The 16,246-nt window shown below is 33.7% G+C and overlaps 1 long non-coding RNA gene across 2 annotated transcripts; it reads left to right on the forward strand.

Annotated features, from left to right (window-relative positions):
• The first annotated feature begins 9,565 nt into the window (after positions 1–9,565).
• LOC126692363 (uncharacterized) lies at positions 9,566–13,287 on the forward strand. Of its 2 annotated transcripts, XR_007645003.1 has the most exons (6): positions 9,566–10,479; positions 10,594–10,688; positions 10,805–11,000; positions 11,331–11,417; positions 11,597–12,134; positions 12,356–13,287. It is a non-coding gene; the product is annotated as an uncharacterized LOC126692363 (long non-coding RNA). The 2 variants fall into 2 exon arrangements; XR_007645002.1 differs by having other exon boundaries at positions 10,594–11,000.
• The last annotated feature ends 2,959 nt before the right edge of the window (positions 13,288–16,246 follow it).

Genomic DNA, 16,246 nt, shown 5'->3' on the forward strand with positions numbered 1-16,246 from the left:
AATATTAATTTCCGTGTCATTAATCAATTGTTTAAATTCAAGTTTTTGTAATTTAAAATAATGCATAAAAGATAAGTTTGTAGATCAGATGGTAAATTACATCCGATAGGCATGAAAATTGGCATGCATGTTAAGAACATATAGAATATGTAATCCAATGGTTGGATTTTCAAAATATAAATTCAATAATAAGTTATTGGGTGGTGTAACAGTTTTTAGAATTACGTTAGGTTTAACTTGAACCCAATCCAATATTTCTTAATTAGATGTGAATTTTGACAAATCTACTGTGAGATTATATTATCTTCATATATTTTTCAGCTTACAAATTTTCAAGGTGATCAAAGATTAATAGTCATGTCATCAACTAATTGTCTAAATTCAAGTTTTAGTAGTTTAAAATAATGCATAAAATATGAGTTTATAGATCAAATGGTAAATTACATCTGATTGATATGAAAATTAGCATGCATATTAAGAACATATAGAACATGTAATCCAATGGTTGGATTTTCAAAATATGAATTCAATAATAAGTTATTGGATGATGTAACATTTTTCAGAATTACGTTAGGTGTAACTCGAACCCAACCTTATATTTCTTAATTCGATGTCAATTTTGACAAATCTACCGTTAGATTACATTATCTTCATATATTTTTCAAGCTTATAAAATTTCAATGTGATCAAAGATTAATAACCATATCATCAATCAATTGTTTAAATTCAAGTTTTTGTAGTTTAAAATAATGTATAAAAGATGAGTTTATAGATCAAATGGTAAATTACATCTGATTGGCATGAAAATTGACAAGCATGTTAAGACCATATAGAACATGTAATGCAATGGTTGGATTTTCAAAGTATGAATTTAATAATAAGTTATTGAGTGGTGTAACATTTTTTTGAGTTACATCAGGTGTAACTTGAACCCAACCCTATATTTCTTAATTCGATGAGATCAAGGTATATTTACCTATTCACTCTACGATAGTTTTGATAGTTTGATGCAAATCAATACATGCATGTAGTTGGTTTCTAGAATGCATTATTTTAGTACTAATTACAATTATTATTATTTTTTTGTTTTTTGCCAAAGTTCTTACGCTTGTCAACCATGCAAATAAAGCTGACTCAAAATCTTTTGCATTACACTTGTAAATCATGCAGCAAATTCTATCCTTCCAGCCTTCCCTTCAATTAGTCTCACATTTATATTTATAATGGAATATTTTTCTTTTACAATTATCAATTTATTAGTATAGTTTGATACTAATCAATGCTTCTTGTTGGTTTCTAGAATATGTAATGTCAATATCATCCAAAATATCATTTGTTAATTTATTTTTTTGGCTTATATCCTTGACGATCATGAAAGTATATACTCTACAGCAATGGTGATAGCTTCACACTAATCAATACATCTATTTGGTTTCTAGCTAGAATATATCATAGTCAATGTCATCCAAAAGTTGAATTTATTACTTACTTATTTCTGGCCTGATCTTTGGTGCTTACACTTGACAATCATGCAAAAACGGTGGCAACTGAAACCGATATAAAATTTTCCGCAATCTTGATTCTTTTTTATTTTATAAGATGCCTTTTCATTTATAAGGTTAAAATTTTTAAAATTGAAGGTTGTTTGTTTTATTTTCTGTGGGTCAATATGAAATCTATTGTTTTACTATTTTATAAGATGCCCTTTAATTTATAAGATTAAAATTTTAAAAGTCAGAACTTTATGTCTAGAAGTCGTTTTATTTGTTGTCGCTCATTTTCCCATTTGGATAAACACTAAGAATATATAGGATCAATTAAGCCAAAAAAAAAAAAAAAAAAAGAGAGAGAAAATATATAGGATTGTTCTAATTGCAATATTCCAAGTTTTCCCCCCAAATTTTTTCCCTCTCACAAAATTTCCCCAAAATTTTTTCCCCTCAGTCTTTCACTTAGGCCTTGTTTGGGAGGAGGGAATGGAATGAAATGGAAAGAAATGAAAAGAATAATTTTAGAATATTCTTCCCTTCTCTTGTTTGGGAGTTTTAATGGAAGGAATGGAAAACTCATTCCCTTGTTTAGGAGTTTAAGTGGGAGGGAATGGAATGAGTAGGAGGGAACACTCATTTCTCTCTATTCCCTTAAAACCTCAAATTTTCATTCCCCCTGAAATTGAGAGGAATGGGAGGAAATAGAATTAGATTTAATTTTTTTTTTTATTAAAACTCCAAAAATACCCCTATATATTCAACCCTTTATTTTAAAATAGGGGTCTAATAGTAATATTGTCATAAAATGATTCCATTCCATTCCCTCCATGTTGCTCCCAAATAAGATTATTTACATTCCATTCATTTTCATTCATTTCCATTCATTTATTTTAAAACATCCAATCAATGTTACTTAATTCCATTCTTTTCCATTCCTTTCCCTTACTTAAATACATTCCATTTCATTCCATTTATTTCCATTCTCTTATGATCATTCCATTTCATTCCATTCCACTCCCTTATGAACTCCCAAACGGAGCCTTAGGGATTTCATGAGCTCTCTTCTTCTCATTCTCACTCTCTCTTATGGTAATCTCTCTTTCTCCCCTCACTCATCTTCTCTCTTTTCCCCCTCCATCGGACCCATCTACCACCACCACCCATTGCACAGCCACCCATTTGCCACCGCCACCCACTGCACAGCCACCCTTTGCCACCGTTGCCGCCGTCGTTGACCTCCAATCTCGCCATTAGGTACGGCTTTTGTTCTCCCTCGTTGCTGCTTCTTTTGTTCTTGTTGTAATTATTTTGTCTATCTTATTTTTGTGGATTTATCATAGGAAGTTCTCACACAAATCCCACAAAAGAAGTGCTCAGAGCTCAGGTACATCCTTTTGCCTTATTCTTCTTTTACTTAACCATTTGTGATGTTTAATTAATTTGCATCAATTTTTTGAGATGGTCTGACTCTGAGATTCTTTGTTTCGTTTTGTTGGGTTTTAAATTTTAAGTTATCGAGAAGGGACTTGCCTTAGTTCCATTTCTTAGTAAATTCAGCTCCATTAAAATGGTTGGTAAGAAAGGATCTGTTCCATTGATTGAGTTTAAGCTACTAGAAAAAGCAACGGTTATATAATTTTAGATTTGAATTTTTATGTTAGATATAAAAAGAATTAATAATAATAATGAAAATTTTAAGGGTTGGTTAAGTAGGCACATGTGGATCATGTGGTGGGAGGCCCCCGATTAGGCAGGAAGAAAAGTGGTGGTTGCCCTGTCCCAAAGTACCACAGGATGGGTAGTCAGAGGATGCCAGGAAGAGCTTGCAGCAGTGCAGGGATTGTGCAAATCAGATATTGAAGGCGGCTTTGGCAATTAATGGTAGTGTGCTGGCTGAGATGGAGATCCCCAGTGCTTACTTGGATACCTTGCCCAAGGTACAGGTTTATATTTCTATGCTGATTGACTTATGGTGTTAAACATGACAGTATGACACAGCTGAAGACTAAAGATGCTATCACATGGTCATTAGTTTTCTTGCTATGTTATATTACTGGTTGAAATGGTAGCAAACTAAGGGAGATTTAGGTGCTTGTGGACATGTGGTCTTAGAAGAATGCTTATCCTAGATGGGGATCATTTCATTTTGATAGGCCAAAATCGTATTGACCCCTTGTGATGAATTAACCAATTAATTTAACCAAAGGAATTAATTAAGTTAATTAACATGCAAATGTGTGGTAGCACAAACAAATCACCAAAAAACTAATTATGCAGCGGAAAATAAATAACATGGTGATTTGTTTACGAATGGAGAAAGCTTAACAGCAAAAACCCCACTGGGTGATTTTCAGGTCACCACTCCCGAAACTCTACTATTATCACAATAAGTGGTTACAAGTAAAGGAATCTCAAATACCTTACCAACCTACAGTTGAACCCTTATCCCAATATCCAATTGGACTTGTTCTATAGTGACAGTGCCTCCTTTCGATGCATGGCTCTTAAGTACGTGACTAACTAATTGCGCGGATCTCAGTACGCGACTTCAATCACCAACTAAGAAGGTTGTTGGCTGCAAAGTTCTTCAGTTCATCCACACGATGAAGATCAAGAAGATGCTTGGTCACAAAACTCTACGGTGCACATATACAGCAACTTCTTCAAGAGAAAGAGATGAATTAGGGCAAGAACTTCGTCTCCGGTCACAATTTGCTTGAATAGAGTTTGCTCAATGCTTGTATAACTTGTGAACTCTTTGACGGCCCTTAAAACAATCCTTTTATATGTCTAGGGTTAGGAGGAAAGAAGGCCCAAAGACACATCTACGGATCCCAAGAAAAACAGATCAGAAATTCTGTTTTTGTAAACCTTAAACAACTTCTTAAACCTCGACACATGCTAGCTGTTGAGCTTTAGTAACTTTGTACTTTCAGCTTGTTTTCTTGGACAAACTTGAATGCTTCAACACTTAATCTTGAAACATGGTTTCTTGAAGTATTTAAACACATCCTAAATCTACCCAAATACAAGTAAAGTCCGTTTTGTCAAAGGATAAGCCAATTACATAAAATAGTGACATATGTTCCTAACAAGTGAATCGCATATGTCCTAAAAATCTCCCCCTTTGGCAATCTGTGACAAACAGGGGCAGCGCTACGTTCACGCTAGGGTGGTCCCAGGACCACCCTAACCTGAAAAAAAAAAAAAAATTTTATATATAATATTTTAAAATTTTTTATTTGCCTACTCTTAAAAAAAAATTAGGAACACCCTCAGAAAAAATTAGGAATACCCTTAGATTTTTTATTGCTAAAAATTTTGAACTAAAATCTGAAAAAAAAAAAAAAAAAAAAAAAAAAAAAAAAAAAAAAAAAAAAAAAATGTAACAAAGCAAGCCCACCCAAGGAAAAAAAAAAAAAAACCCAACATCAATCCTAAATAACAGCCCAACATCAATCTTAAATAACAGATGGTAAAGCAAACCCAACCTAAAAAGAAAAACCCAACTTAAAGAAAAACCAACAGATTGTAATTAAAGCAAACCCACGAATTCTTTAAAAAAAAAAAAAAAAATACAAACCAAAACCCAATACGCTCAGCCGATTTTATCAAATGGTAAAGCAACAACTGATATCAGAAACCTAACCTAAAGAAAAACCCTCATTGACGCGAGCGCAATGAACCAGAAGCACTGAACCTGAAGCACATCGGCGCAAGCGTGACGGCACCTCGAGTCCTTCCACCTTCCTCATGCGAGCACAACCACATCGGGCATCAGAGATCGGTCCGATCCAATCAACGCTTGGCCTCGACCCTCGAGTCCTTCTGCCTTCCTCGCCTCACGTGTTGCTACCACGGCGCCGCTCCTCAGGCCTCCCTCAAGGTATTTCAGTTCTTTACACTCTTTTTCTCTCTTACATCTTTGCCTCGTTGGGTTTGCTGTGGTCTGAAACTCTCTCTCTCTTTATCTGATTCTCTCTTTCTCTTTGAACTTAAATTCAATAAATTGGCTTTACAGCTTCAGCTTTACTTTATAAATTATAACTTTATTAAATTTGCCCTGTTTTAACTTTATTGCGTTGGTGAATTTGTCTTTTAGTATACTGTAATTTGTGAATTTATATTGGCTCTTGTAGTGACTCTTGTCTATTGGTGAGTTTGTCTTTTAGTGAATTATGATTTGTGAATTTATCTAATTGGCTCTTGTAATGACTCTTGGTACCCACTAGGGGGTTAGTCTAATTGACCAAATACAGAAAAAATTAAATTATGTTACCCACTAGGCAACGGGGTAGAGCCGCACATGGGTTGTATGTTACTGCACAGTGAGGTGTGTGCTACTAGTTAATAAAGAAAAATAATGAAGTAACTAAATAATAATAATTAATAATTTAATTAACCAATACATAATAAAAGACAAACAAATTAAATTATGTCAGGCTAAACAATAATTAATAATTTTATAATTAATGAAACAACAATACAACAAATGAACAAATTATAGTTGTTAAAAGACAAACAAATTAATGAATCAACTAAAAAACAATAATTAATAATTTTATTAATATTTCAAATAAACTTATAGTTAATTGTTTATTTTTTTGCTAGAATTATGGACAAATATTTGATAAGAAAACCATGTACCCAATAATTTTATAGATTGTGTAATTTATACTTCTTAAGGAACACCTTGAGAAAAATTCTTAGAGTCGCCATTGTCTTAGTGCTCTTTCTGTCAATGAGGCAAAAATTTGCAAAGTATATAGGTGTTTACAGCAACAATCTTGTAATTGTTTGTCATTGTTTCCTAGAGTATTTCTTAATTCTAACATCACATTCTAAACTGGAATCAGTCAGTTTCTAATGGAATATATTTACTGGAATAGTGATGACGTAGCTGAGCTGCGAACAAATGAGTCTTGCCAAATATATTCTGAAGCTTGTTTAAATCTGTGTCCTGAGATGGACATTAAGGCTATTGATCTTTGGACCGCAATTCAGAAAAAAGGATGGGTGGGCAATTGATTGCTTCACATAAGTTTGCTTACATGTGCTGTAGCCTGTAGGATTTTTTCTTTTTTTTTCAGTGTAGATAAAATATTAAGCCTCAATATATAACATTAATAGAAGTAGTAAAAAAAGACTTGTTTCTTAAGAAAATGATAGAGAGTATGATTGTGGATAAAATAAAATGGCTAAAAGGAATAAATATGATTGACCTTGACTTATTTGTTGAGGATATATAGCTGAGCCCAAAATTTTAAGACTAATACTTAGTTGTTATTGTTGTATATAAAACAATGCAATCTTCGATTTTTCTTTGACCTCTTTGGGATTTCTATCCAGGGATGGAATTCATTTATCTTCTGAGGGGAGCAAGATAGTGGTGAAGGAGATATTGAAGGTTTTTAGAGAGGCCGATTGGGAACCAAGTCTACACTGGAAGTCATTGCCAACTGAATTTGAACAGGTTTTTGAACCCAAATATTTGATGAGAAGACCTTATCCAACATCTTCAACGCCTGCTTCCTCAGACAAATGAAACAGGAATAGGTCCTAAATATATTGAATTGATTTTTTTTTTCCATAGCAAATATATGTTTGCACTTTGTAGTTCGAAACTTTAAGATTGGTATTGCTAAAATTAAAGATTAAATTGGTTGCAATCGTGTTCTTTCTTTTCTAATGTGTTGTATGTCTTTTTTTCTTTTTCTTTTTTTCTTTTTTTTTTACATAGGAAAATGTTGGAGAAAATGGGCAAATGCCCCTTTCAAAAAAAAAAATCTAGCATTTTACCCTATTTTCCAAACTAATTAGGGAAATGTCCATATTTTGAAACTCGATTTTCTCAAAATCGAGTTATAAAAAATAAAAAATAAAAATTCTGGAGCCCTATAATGGCGTTTTAAAGAGCCTATAGTGGCGTTTTGTAATATGATCTCCATGAAGTCGAGTTACATGCAATTTTTTCTTTTCTTTTTTTTACCTATAACTCAACTTCATGGAGATCGGATTACAAAACGCCACTATAAGTCCTTAAAGCGTCATTATAGGCTCCTTAAAAACGTCACTACAGGGCTTAACTCGATTTTGAGAAAATCTAGTTTCAAAAGAGGGGTATTTCCCTAATTAATTTGGAAAAGAAGGCAAAATGCTGGATTGTTTTTTTGAAAGGGGCAAAAGCCAATTTTTTCCGGAAAATGTTATTTGCATAGTATACACCCTCTATTTAAAATTTTGATTTTGAATTAAAAGTTTCTATCTACTTTTATCTAAAAATAATAAAAAGAAACCAAGAAACCACCCCGCACATGCAAAATTATAGAAGATCACATTTAAAATTAAACAATTCCAACATATTGAGTATGATTATATATGTAAAAGCATCTACCATACTTGAAATATTAAAATTAGTAGATATAATAATTGGCTGCAACTATAATGTAAGAGTAGTATGCACAAAAAATATGCAAAAAGAATTATCCCAAATGAAGTACAAGTACCTACTTGATACGACTACAAGTTTGGCTGGTTCAAAGCTGCATTCATGTGAGTTGTGCTCAAAGCTCTCTAATTATTCTAGTGAGGTTAACAAATACTTTTTTTTGTAAAAAACACAAAAAAAATACCCTCAGATGATTTTTTTTTTTTTTTTCAGCTTACCAAACATGTTTCTGATTCTAAAAAATCAATAACAATAATACTGTTTGTTGTTTCAGTTTTTAAAAAGCGAAACTATACTATTGATCCCTAAAGTTTACTTACTGAGTGCTATCAGTCTCTTAAGTTAGAAGTGAGCGCTATTGGCCTTTTAAGTTTAAAAAATGAGCACAATTGGCCCTTTTGTTAATAACCATTAGTCTAATGCCTACATAGCTAACAGAACTATGACATGTCAAATTTTTAGTGACGTGGCAACAAATTTAATATTAAAAATCAAATCACAAAATTTGACTCATTAAAAAAATCCATCTACCCATTACTAACCCATTTTAAGTGACCTATTAAGAGACATATATTCCCAATTTGAAACCTCATTATTTGAAGAGAGAGATAAGAGAGAAATCCCATCAACCTTTCACCTTCTCAACAAAACCATCCCGCCTTTAGCCCACATATTTTCCAAATCGAAAGGGCCCTATTGCACATTGCACAACACTGCATTCCAATAAAATAGAGTGATTATCTGACAATATCTTAATTAGACACCTTTGAGCAATCACAGAAAGATGCTCCTTTAAGAGTGGAGTAAGCAAAAATTTGTTAATATGAGAATGAGAATGAGAATGGATATTGGACCACATAAAATCTCCACCCTCCAAAGGGAAATCCACTAGCCCTCGAGAGAAAATGAAATCAAAGAACTCTTGCACTACTAAGGTGGTCAAATTTTCCCCAATTCATTCACTAGGAAAGCGAACCACATTGAAATCAAACCCCCCCTCCCCCCAATCTAGTTCTTCCCAAATTAATCTCCTATCAGAATCACGATTGGGCCATCCACATATGATATACCCTAGAAAACGCCCGGTCAAAACCTGAAGACACAATTACCAAATGACAAGACAAAGATTAATTCTCTGCAACCCTTTGTCTCTACATTACCTTTTATTAGACTTTCTTGGACTAGGATAAAGACTCTCATCCTCATGGGTCTCATTTGGACCTTTAGCTGCTACGGTAGTGGCCTGTGATTTAGTTTGATAAGTTGAGCCTAGTTAAATTGGTCCAACGTTGTCTGCCCTAGCATTAAGTGAATCTGAATTTTCAAACTCAATCCCCAGCCCATTTTAATCATCCAATTACTATCAGATTCAGGCCCAACCTCTAATTCAAAAATATCTGACACTGTGCTGGTGGCTATTTGCCAAGGTGGTTTTACAACTTTGCCCTTCGGTTCTGGCGCCACCAGACTGTTAAAGCCCCGACAACTCTACATCTGCTGACCCTCTAGTATAACTACTGAACTTTTATATTTTCTTATTCTTCTTAGTGCAAATTTTTTTTTCTAGTGCTATTTGATTACTATCCTTAGTTGAGAAAAAAAAAAAAAAGAAAAAAAAAAAAGAAGAATGATGGGCTGATTTTATAAGATTTGCATTGTATTGCAGGATTATGCAATGACAATCTAGGATGCATGGATACTTCATTTAAGGGTGTAGCCATGTACCATGTTGTACTTGCCGTTTGATGTTATAGTTTTTTAAAAATTGATGTGTCATTGCATTGTACTCATGTCTGTATCATGGCAATGCCCTAAGCTTACTTTCTTTTTGGTAACGTATTTTATATTTTCGTATTATCTTAGCATTTACCAAGATATTGTGTTTTTTTGTAATGTGTAATGTGCAATTGGTTTTAGTGCGTTTTTGTTGAGTTTGCAGCATCTATGTGTTTGTTAAAATGTCTGGTGGACTATAATTTTGTATTGGCTTTGCGTTTGCAAAAATTCTTTTATGATCAATTGAACTAGACACCTAAAGGTTTTGATCTCTTTCTTTTTCTTCTGTTCAAATAGGAGGCACAGCAAATGATACAGTGAGCTCAATTCGTGTTAGGGTTTGAATTCTGTTAGTAGAGAGTACTAGACAGGTTTGGCGATGGAGAAGCATCGTTGTAATATTGGATCTTGTAGATAATATGGCAACCCAAACTCTCTTTTGAGCAGAAGCAGAAATTTTTGCTTTAAAACACCTTTTAGTCACTGTATTCGCATATGAGTTTGCAATTTGGGAGTATTGATTAATTACTGGTCAACTGTATTGATATGTTTCTTATGGCATTTTTCTAGATGATGCATTTGTATTTTATTTGTATTTTTTTTTTTTTAAATTTTTAAGGCTTTGATATTGGACTTGTATAAAAATGTTTGCTTGCTTTGTAGGGTTTGGTGTTGTTGGCACACAAGAAGCTCATTGTGGAGAAGCTTGCGGAAGAGGAGGTTGAACAGAAAGTCAAAGGGGAGGCCAAGAAGGAAAAACACTGGGTAAGTCAATCTTAAAACCAAATGTTATGACAAGCATATGTCTTGTTTGTAATTGTTATCTTCACGTATCATATGTCAGTGGTTGCTTTTGAGTTTTTAAAAATGTTAATTTAGGTGGCAGAAAAGGGGTTGTCCGCATCAAGGGGCATGTAAAACCTGCGAATTATTTGGATTCACATGAGAAGTTTTTGATTGGGTTATGTAAAAAGGTTGAATCTTACCATCCAGCGATTTAATCCTTGGGAATTTAGGTGATGCAAATTTAGCCCATTGTGCTTTTTGGTCCTAAATTTTTTTTTTTTTTTTTCCTTTATTTGTGAAGCAGGATTGAAATGTTGAGAGCTAAACAGATCAGGCTCGTACAAGAAGAAGAAAAAAGAAGAAGAAAGAAATGGAAGAGCAACAAAAAATTGAAAGGGATAAAGAGAGAGCATAGGACGAACCGTGAAAGCACAAAACTTTTGCTTTCTGAAAAGTGTCAATATAACAAGAAAAATCAGCCTAAAGCTCAAGACAAATAGGTATTATATAAACTAGCTTGTAACCCCATACAATGCATGAGATTTTTATTTAAATAAAATTTTAAATACTTTTTATTTAATCTTAAAGGAATGATCAAAAGTATAACATAAATTATTATGAAAATATATCTTGATATGATATATTAATGTTAAAGTGCTAAAAAAAAAAAAAAAAAAAAAACCCGTATTTAAAGGGATTCTGATGCGAAGCTTAAACTAAAATAACCTAAGCTGACTATCATAATACAAAAACATGCAACTGAGATTATATATTAATTTGAAGAAGGAAATAAGACTTGCAACAATGAGTTTTTTTTTTATCATTTTCAGACCTCTTTCCCACCTTCATTGAAGCTGCATCAGATGAAATCATCACCTGAACTAAACATGCTCACACATTCACCACAGAATACAGAGGTAAGATTCTGTGATGCACCAATTAGTTAAGCCTTTTGAAAGGTTTTTTTTTTTTTTTTTTTAAACTTCAAATATTTATTTGTTTTCCTTTTGTTTCAATGTATAAAACAAATCATAGTTGGTTAGCTCATATGTAAATAAGAGAAGTGTTACATTAATGATAATGGCTGTGATGATAGAGTTAGCGGTGGTGGAGGTCATTGCAGTGGTAGCAGCATGGTTTGAAAGAGGTTTAAGGTGGAGAACTGTAGAATTATGTGTTTAACAAAAAAAAAGTGTAGACGATATGGCTCAAAAGATTTCATGAATCTCAAGAATAATAACTATGCCAACAAAGAGAACAGTGCTATTTGGGCAAGTATACTGAGAGCTCGTGATTTGGTTGTAAATAGTGGAGTTAAAGGTTCATTGGAAGCTTATAATCCCTTTTTTTCTGCTCGCCAACTTGGCTTTGTGCAACTGATTCCTCTCCCACCTATTTTCACTGGCAATGTGCCTTGGCATGAGAGAGCAACTGTAAAAATGGATGAGATCAATGTTTTGAACTCCAAAGATGAAGCTCAAACAGAATCTTTTAAATTGAAATTGTTCTGGAGGTGGTCTGAATCCTCTAAACCATTTGAGGAATGGTGGGACATTTACTTGTCCTATTTCAACACTCCTGAAGCACTTCAAGGTTGTTGGATACCTGGCCCAAGTGTTTAAGGATCATTTCAGGTATATTTTCTTTGATGTTATCAGAAATAATATACCTTTAACAGGGATTGAGTTACATCTCAGGAACCCACAATGGATCCCTCCATAGATGTTGAACTTGATACCTTATGTAGTATAACAATTGTTGGTTCCAATTCAGAATGTCTTCTTTCTTTGTCAAGCTATTATTAAATCTTCTCACAAGTTTACATTTTTCTCTAACCAATTTTATCCTTTTTCAGGATTTGGCTTCAATGAATCTGACAGAAAAAGATGAAGGAAAAAGAGTGCAAGAAACTGAAGAACAAGGGGATGATGAAGACATATTTGCCAAGGCTCGTGCTGTACTTGATAATCTTGAAACAAGCATACCTTCAGCATCATCAAATGTGGATTTCGTCATGCTGAATGAGACCTTACTGTGCATTCGCTCTTATGTGGTCAATTCTGTAGATGAAGTTCTCCTAGATGATGTTGCTCAAGGTTGATTCTATGAACTTTGTCAATCCATACTCCCCTACATGCATAAAGAAGATAGGATTGAAGGTCCAATTCTTTCTATGTTCATGGACCAATATGAGAGCTCTATCAAAGACCTTTCTCAGATCAGAAATAAAAGAAACATAATTGAAGCTCTTAATCATATCATTTCTCACACTCCAAATCCTAGAGCAGCATTCAAAATTCAAGTAGCTGATGCTTTGCAAGATTTGACCACTACATCAAATAAATTGATGCAAGCAGAACAAGAACGATGCGAGGCTCAAGCCAAAGTCAATAGATGTGTTCAGAAAAAGAATGAGGCTAAAGCATTTGTGGATGGACTGCTCCAACAAAATGAAGAAGTGTCAAGACGTTCTGAGTCTCTTTCTAGATCTGAAGAAGAAACAAAGAACCTGACTATTGAAGTAGTTTTTATTGAAGAGAAAATTAGAAATAACTGGTCACTGATTCGCAGTATGTTAGATAATTTTCAATTTGAGGAATAAACTCTTCTTAGTGTGCATTTGGCTCCAGCTTAAAAAGCCAGCTTATTTTACCATTCAGCTTATTTTTGCTATCATTTATGGGCTCTACTGCACTTTTTTTTTTACTATTTATGAGTCCCATTATACTGTTTTAGTTAACTTTTATCTTTATCTACAGTAATTTCAGTAAAAAGTTTTCAGTTTCAACAAAATAAGTGGATCCTAAACAGACCATTAGTTTGTATTTCTTTTCTTTGACTTAATTTTGAAAAGCTAGCTTGTATAACTTTTAACTGTTTGGCAGTTTTTGCCTTTATAAATATGTTTTGTAAGATTTCTATATGCTCGCATTGTATCTGAACTTCTCAATCCTATTACAAATGCTAGTTTTGACCATTTATTTGGCCTTTAATATTTCTTATGTGAATAAGCCAATTCATTCCACGAAATTTCCTTTTAGTATGGGGCTAAGGTTTTTATTTATTTATTTATTTTAAAAGTGTGGAAATAAACAGAAAAAACGGCTCAATGATCCCATACATTTTTGCCTACAACAAGCTGTGGGTGTTGGTGTTTCTTTCTTCAGGAACCTGTAGATATTACCTACAGTTTGTTATGATATGGTTGATACGTGCCAATTTATTGAAGCTCATGAAAACATACAGGATGTACTTGGTGGTTCAGAACTTAATTAATAAAAGTTCATTCACGTGGATCTTGTCGTGTGTTCGAGAAGTTCATAGTTCCTAAATAGGCAATCTTTCACTTTCTACGTATACTTCAAGACAACTTTTTGGTGAATCTATAGTTCTCTATATGCATGTTGCACAAGAAAAAGTTCAGTTGCTTTTCGAAAGATATATGAAAAGCAAACTGAAAATGGTAATTGGCAAACAAAAGAAGAAACTTTAACATTTGAAAAGATTAAGTAATTTGAGTTTTTATTTTTATTTTTTATAAATATGATGTAGCAGTACAGTTGGCAGTTGATGTGGTATGAAAATTAATTTTACAAACTTTTTTTTTGAAACAACAACATAAACTAAATTAACATGACATTGAAAAAGTTCGGACCAAATTGACCCAATCAAAAGGTAGAGACCATTTGACATATGTTGTAAAGGATAGGGACTACCTTTGTAATTTATACAAAATAGCACCCAAAACTTTACAGTGCAGACAGCCTATAAAATTGCTCTTGGCCTCAAAAATCAATCCCAAGGTGAGCACTCACAAGCACAGCAAAATGGCAGACTTTGGAAGAAGGTGTGGAAACTGAATGTGCCCCCCAAGGTCCGAACCCTTCTGTGGAGAGCTTGTTCAAATATCCTGCGCACAAAAGACAACTGCAGCGCCGTAAGGTGAAGGTCAATGCGAGGTGTGAAATCTGCTCCCAACACTTAGAGACGCCTTGTCATTTGCTGTGGGAGTGCCCCTTTGCTAGGAATGTCTGGTCCATGGCAAGTAGACGAATTCAGAAGTGTTCGAACAGTGTATCAGACTTCTTCGAATTGTTTCGAACTATGATAACCAGGCTGAACCAGCAGGACCTTGAGACTTGGGCAGTTATCGTGTGGGCTCTATGGAATACACGGAACAAATTTTACTTCGAAAAGACTCAACTTCAGCCAAGGCAGTGCCAGTGCTTTGGGTCTCTTAACAGATTAGCAGCACCTCATGGCAGCACAATCAGCTTGAGTATACTCTGTTCTAGTGTGTCTTTTCACTGCTGCATTTTTTTCTTACTCGTGGCCTCTGTTTTATTGAGAACTAACCTGTGCTTTATTTTTCGGGGTCCACTGTGTATGCTATATAGTCCAGCTTGTAATATTTTGCTATCTCAATAAAGCTTTCTATCTTTGATCTCAATATATATATATATAACCCTAAGACAAGACAACACAACACATGCACCAACTCCTTAATGTTAAGGTGGCTTGGTGGGCAACTTGTTTTCCCAAAGAAAGGGGTGGTTTTGGACCTTTTGGCATTAGAAATGGAGTTAATTGGAATAGGAAGCAATCTTGAGGCATCTATGGCATCCTTTGGCTTTTGCTAAGGTTGGGTCTTTATGGGTGGCTTGGATCAAATTTATAATCGGGGTGGAAGTTAAATTTTGGATCAGAGATCAAAACAACCTAATGAGTGTGTCCACAATGAGTCCGATCCAATCTACACATACATAAATTCTCTACCAATGTGAAATTCTATAAATAGGATTTGAGAGTCCAGTGTGTAGAGAGAGTGCATGTGTATATGAGAGAGAATAAAAGCTATTTCTCTCTCTCTTTTTCTATATCTACTCTCAGTGAAGGACATTCGTATCAACTAATGCAAAAATTTATGTTTATTTTAACAAAAAAACTTATTTTCTCTATTTTACATTTCAAAATGTTACATATCATATTATCTATTTTACACTACATTTCATTAAAATATCAAATTTTCTTGATTTTTTTAATTCTCTCTTTCTTCAAATATATATATATATATATATATATACAAAATGAATAATATCAGTGTAAATTTATACGATTATTATTGCAAACATATATTTTTACACAACTTTACATGGCTTGATGTGGATGAATTTTGGGTTTGATTGGTTAAAATATAGTACCTTTTCTATTATAAAAACACTAATGCGAGTGCTGCTCTTAGGCAATAAATTTGTGCATGTTACTCTAGTAGCTAACAGCCCAACACCACCATGAGCAAAGACATGAAATGCATTATTAATGGTATGATACGAGAATTGAATCAAATCCTACCTGTTTAATTGTTTATACACGTTTTATGACACTCGAATCTTATTTTCCCTTATGGGCCTGGAACAAACAAGCCCAATTAATCTTGGCACAAGAATACTCTTTGATATGGTAGTGCTAAAGTTTAAGAACTTTGCATAATGACTCGTGGAAATTTGCTCTTGCTTGGTCTGATGTGATTACTCACATTCAACAAGTTACTTGAGGTGTAGATTGACTGATTTGAAAAAGTACCCCATTCTGTGTTTTGATTTTTCTTCTAGTACTGCCATGTTATGTTAAGTGTTTTTTCTTAGCATTGTGAGTAGTTTTTATGTTGCTGGTTTGAGTGGGTGCAGCTTGCTGCCTTGTCTCGTGTTCTGTTTGCAGGTCTCATCTGGTTTGAATAAAATTCTAA

This window comes from Quercus robur, chromosome 7, assembly GCF_932294415.1.
Source record: "Quercus robur chromosome 7, dhQueRobu3.1, whole genome shotgun sequence".
NCBI classification, from domain to species: domain Eukaryota; kingdom Viridiplantae; phylum Streptophyta; class Magnoliopsida; order Fagales; family Fagaceae; genus Quercus; species Quercus robur.